Source organism: Gossypium hirsutum, chromosome D09 (genome assembly GCF_007990345.1).
Source record: "Gossypium hirsutum isolate 1008001.06 chromosome D09, Gossypium_hirsutum_v2.1, whole genome shotgun sequence".
NCBI classification, from domain to species: Eukaryota; Viridiplantae; Streptophyta; class Magnoliopsida; order Malvales; family Malvaceae; genus Gossypium; species Gossypium hirsutum.
In genome coordinates this window covers 15775700-15781699 of record NC_053445.1, presented here as the reverse complement: position 1 = coordinate 15781699, position 6000 = coordinate 15775700, and positions in this window count along the sequence as shown.

Sequence of the window (6000 nt, the reverse complement as noted above, 5' to 3'; positions counted from 1 at the left end):
TGGCGTATTATGACGAGAAAGGCCTTTAGGGCATGGTATGAAGAAAAACCTCTAAGGTGAAATCTAAAGAAACTACATGTATGGTGAAATCTTATGGAACGTTTCATATGGTGAGCTCAATAACAAAGGGATATGACATGACTAGTAAGACTCGTAAGTGTAACGATTATAAATTGTATGACTCAAGATCTCAATGGATTTCGGTAAAATAGAGAAATGTTTTTAGTCCGTAGTGGATAACAGATTGATTGTAGATAGAAAAGACATAAGTTAGCTCATGGAAGCATATTTCCAAGAAAGAATTTACACAATGTAATTGGAAGGAATATTAACTAACTGTGTATAAATTTTAATGAGTTCCAAAGAAATGACGACCTAGGGGTCATGAATGATAAGATGACATTATCTGGGTGAATAGACTATTGGGTAAGGAGTAAATACGATAAGGTAAGAAAGTATTCACTAGAATATGAGGTGAATTCAGAAAATGAATCAATTAAATTTAAAAGACAAAATCCTAGTAATGGATATGTTCAGTAATACGAGGAATGAGAGCTATATCTATGTATGTGACCTTCATGAATAGTTAAGGAATAGATAACGTAGAAAATGTATGTAAGAATAACAGTCCCCTGATTGTATGGATTTTGTAAGTGAGAATGGTTTATGAAACATGAAAGGGTCAAGTGAGGAACATGAGTAATGTACCGAAGGTGAAGAGGGCAAGGTATGGTATTTAGGTAAGGCACGAAGTTTATGATATAAAGAAAGACATCTTGGATAGATATTTGCCAATAATGAGTTGAAGCATTAGAACAATGAAATGAAGAATTAAGTTTCCAAACACGATTTATAAGTATGAATAAGGTGATTGATGGGTTATCTCACTAAGTTATCATGAACTTACTTTTGTGCCTTATGTTTTAGGAAAGCTAGATTTGAAAGTATGCCGTGAAGGATGATGTTAGAACTACACCGAAGGAGTGGTGAGATGGGGCTATTATGCATACAGAGCAAGTCAGGCAGCGTGTTCAAACCTGAATACATGGTTTTAAACCAACATCTTATGGTACTTATGTTAGATTTGGGAGTTTATCATAGGCGTCACTGAAACTTAACTACCATATGTCGTACTTGTAATCATACATTGTATATATACTTAGGTAATTCAATTCGGAGCTCTCATAAGCATATAAATGCTTATGAATAAAAACTTTTTATTTAAGTAAAAATTTAAGTTACGTTCGTACTAGGGCGTGACACCCAATATTTGGATCTGGTTTATCGAACCGAGTTTAGGGCATTACAATGGAATCAGTTGAATGTAGAAATTAAATATATTTTCTCATAGATTTTTTGATGGTAAAATTATCATGATTTTAACATAATTTCAATTGGGTTGAGAAAATTATTTAATTAAAATTTATTTAACAAATAATGTCTAAATTGAGAAATAGAAAAACATGTACTGGTTGGATTAAAATATAAAGTGTTGAGTTAAAAGTCTAGGAGGCACATATAATTGGACCTAATATAGGAGAGGTCCAAATCCCTATCATAATACATATAGGGGGAAGCACACACTATTAGCCGCTCTCTTTCCTAGTTCAACTAGGGGAATTTTTTCTACTAAATAGGTATTAAATGCATTCTATTAATTCAATTAGGGTTCCACGTCCTCTCCCTATAAGTAGATGGCATCGATAGGGTTAAAAACACAATAAGTTATCTACAACTTTGAAATATTGTTATTCTGCCTGAAAATAGTGAGATTTATTTCTAAGTATAAATTCTATTTTTCGAAAATAACATATAACACCCTCCATTCGACTCAATGCGCTGGATCCGAGTATTGGGTGTTACATCCTATAACAGATGTAACTTAAAATTTTTGCCTATGTACAAGTTTTATCTATGAATACAACAAAGTCTCTTGTGTGCGTACATTGTATGGATTACATATACAATTCATGATAATAAAATTTCATCGATTTCTATTTTATCTTTCAGCCTACTGTATACATATTGGAATGCTACTTAATAAACTTATGCTCAGACTTAACCCCGCCACTTAACTTCCTCTGTATGCATAATAGCCCGATTTGCCACTCCTTTAAACCCTGAAACAAGAAATAACCTTTGTAAGTTCATAAGAACTTAGTGAGTTAAACCTTAAATACATGATTCATCACATCCAAGCATAGCAGATGCTTTGCACGTCCTACATGTGTTCTTTGACTTTGCATTATTCCTTCTCCACTGCAGATCCTTCTCCTCATCCACCTTATTTTCTTTTCTTACTCCTTTCTCCCCCACTTTTTCACCGAAACCCATAACCCTCCACCGTCGGGTTGACACTCCACCATCGACGCACTGCCGTCAGACCACCACTCCACCATTGTCGCACCGCTGTCAGACCACCACTCCACCATCGCCACACCGCTGTTGGACCACCACTCCACCATCGTTGGACCTCCGTCGAGCCGCCACCACTGCTATCACCGGACCATTGCCGCCACTGCCATTAGTGATCAAGATTATTCATTTTTCTTCCTCTTTCATTTTTTGACTCTTTAATTGATTAAAATCACATTTTCTCTTCACTCTATCAATCATTTTAGATCACTCAAATCATCGATCTCATGCCTTTTCAGTTCATCAACCATTCAGTATTGAATCAAGTGTAAGTGGGTTATTTGGATCATAAAATCCTTCACTTAGACGTTTCATATCTTGGCCGAATGGTATAGTGCCATAGTGTCAACATAATATTTTATTATTCAAATTATTATCGTACTAATACAATTTCATATCGACTTTGAAAGGCCAAACGATATTCGTAGGGGAGACCCCTAACTTTGAAATTGGAAATCCTCCTTTCTAGAGTCTTAAATCTTGGGGTAAGCATTGATGAGACTTTTAATAATCAATCTTTTAAGTGAAAAAAAAATATTATCAAAGGATCCTAATTAATAAACATTACTTATGTGTTAGATTGTCTTGCGAGATAGATTGAGTGAAATCGTTAAAAATGATTGTCGCAATCAGATCTACAATATAAGATGTGGGATTTAAACCTGTAATTTATGCATAATATGTTCACTTCCATTTTAATAATATGATATTAAATAATTAATTGAGAGTACACTAAGTACTCAAAGAGGAGTTGAAAAACTCATCAAGCAAAAACCCAAGTAAGTGATCCTAAAATATTAGTTTCATGAAAGGCATGTTTTGTGATGTGTTGATGTATGTGATGATGACATGTGTGTAAATCTCATATCTATGTTTTGTGATACATGGCTTATCTGGTATGTTGATGATTTAAATGTGTGATATATGTGTATGTGATGAGATTCATGATTTAATATGAAAGTATATTAAATAATGCTTAAGTGAATAAAAGCGAATATCATGTTTTATATGAAAATGCGGGCATGTTTACATGCATATATGTAAAATTGAGAAATATGTATTATGTGAGATTATGAGCATTATTACGTGAAAAATGTGAAAAGTGAATTATATGTGATAAATTTGAAAAATGGCCATATCACATGCATGGAGTGGGTTTTGTGAAAGGTGGAAGTTATGTGGCAGTTTATCTTCAATTATGTGGTTGTTATTGGAAATTATGTGGTGGCTTGTCCACAAATGGTGTGTTATTGGATAGACGAGTTTTGTTGAACTCGATATTCGTGTACCAGAGATGGATAGGAAATTCTTCATAATGTGCATTGTTACATAAGTATGCCTCGATATATTCATGTATGTGTATCTGTGATGATCTGAGATTTCTACCATATGATATATATATATATATTGAAATGGATGTGTTTAATTGATGTGTTGTTATGTATGTTACAATATTTTGATGATCTCACACTAGGCTTGTAAGCTCACCCATTTTATGTGTATGTTTTTGGTAATCTTCATAATTAGGACTCGGATGCGGATTTTTCGGTGATGCTCTCGGATGTGAACTTTTTAATAAATTATGGGCTTTATATCATTTTATGGATTTTAATGGACTTTGATTTGGGTTTGTTTTAATAACTTCTTGGAACTTTATTTTAAATTGTGGATTGTGGCATGGGGATTTTCCTTTCAGATATTTTGGAATTATTGCAAGGATTGCTCATGTTGGATTTCAATTTTAAATGATCATTAAACATTTTTAAGGATTAGTATCCGCTACAAATGTGTTTTTAAAACTAAGTTATAATACAAGTATTTTAATAAAAAGGAACAAATAAATTTTATTAAAAAGAACATGATATTTTCAAAATGGCATGTTTCAAAGACAAATGGACTTTTCTTTTGAAAACGTTTTGGCCATCTTCATGGCCCATGTAATTGCTCAGATTGTGTCATAACGTCTAGGCCTAGTTTGAGGGGTTACACTTTGGGCGAGGTAGACTACACCCATTACTACACACAAAGTTTGCCTAGATGTTCCTTACTTCAGGGTACTATCTATACATTCCTATAACATATATCCCCGATTCGCCACCTATTCTAGCGCACTCTAGCTTCACTATTCATTTATTGTTACGATGTGGGGTTCACCAATTCATTTACACATGGTGCCTTTTTTTCAGAGTTCGTTGGATACTTAGTTCTTTCTAATTAACCCATACGTTATTTCTTACACTTACCATACCTTTAGAGTCATATCTTTACTTTGCCTTCAGAGGACCATTCTTGTCATTCTATCCTAATTCCTTACATGCCTTTCATTTAAAATTTGTCGTGAAGGCATTCCTTCATTTAAATAACCACAAAGGCTTCCTTTGTATTCACCACAAGGGTTTTCCTCAACAGAGTTGCCACCAAAGCATCTAGTCCTTAGGTTGTGCCTCAAAGGTATTCCATTTTAGATATAGTCACGAAGACTTCATTTATGGAGATTACCACAAAGGCTTTTCCTGTCCAGAGTTTGCCACAGAGGCTTTCCTTTGACAGAGATCGCCACAAAGGCTTTTCCTTTTAGATATTTTCCATAAAGGTGTTCTTTAAGAAGTTCACCACAAAGGCTTACCTTTCTAAAGTTTTGCCACAAAGGTTGACCTTTCACAGGTACACCACAAAGGCTTACCTTTCCAAAGTTTTGCCACAAAGGCGACCTTAAATAAAGATTGCCACAAAGGCTTTTCTTTTCCTGGTGATTTAGGCGATAGGGATTTTCCTAGACTCACAGTTAGTGAGGTTTGCCCTAATCGTCCTAGAACACACAGAGAACCATATTAGATAATAACCTTCCTTTTTTTCCCACATGGTGCCATAATCCACCAGTTACAATCTTACACGATATGGTCTTCTTTCCATATAATGCCATAACCTGTAACACCCCTTACCTGAGACCATTACCGGAGTCGAGCAAGAGGCGTTATCTGATTAAACTTACTAGTTCGGGGGATAAAAATTTGCTTTTAAAATTTATTTTACTATTCACAACAAAACTGTCCACCTGCATGAATGTCACTAATTTAATTATAACTCAAGTTATGAAACTCCAAATTTAGATCCGTAAATTTTCCCTGAAACTAGGCTCACATATCTTCTTATAATAAAATTCCCATAATTTTTGGGTTAGCCAATTAGTACAGTTTATTAGTTATAGTCTCCCCTGTTTCTCTACTTGATAATTCTGACCTCTCTGTATTAAAAATCAATTATCTCATTGTACAGAATTCATATATTGGTTCCTTTTATTTCTAATGAAGATAGAATCACTAAGGAATCTATACATATAAATTAATACTCATAATTATTTATGTACAATTTTTAATGATTTTCTAAAGTCAGAACAAAGGACTTCAAAAACAATTCTGACCCTGTCTCACTAAAATTCAAATATCTCAAAATATATAATTTTTTCCTACACCGTTTCTTTCATGTGAAAATAGACTCGATAAGATTTGATTCTATATCTTATTCACTCTCTAATTCCGTTTCTACTATTTTTGGTGATTTTTCAAAATCACGTCAATGCTGCTG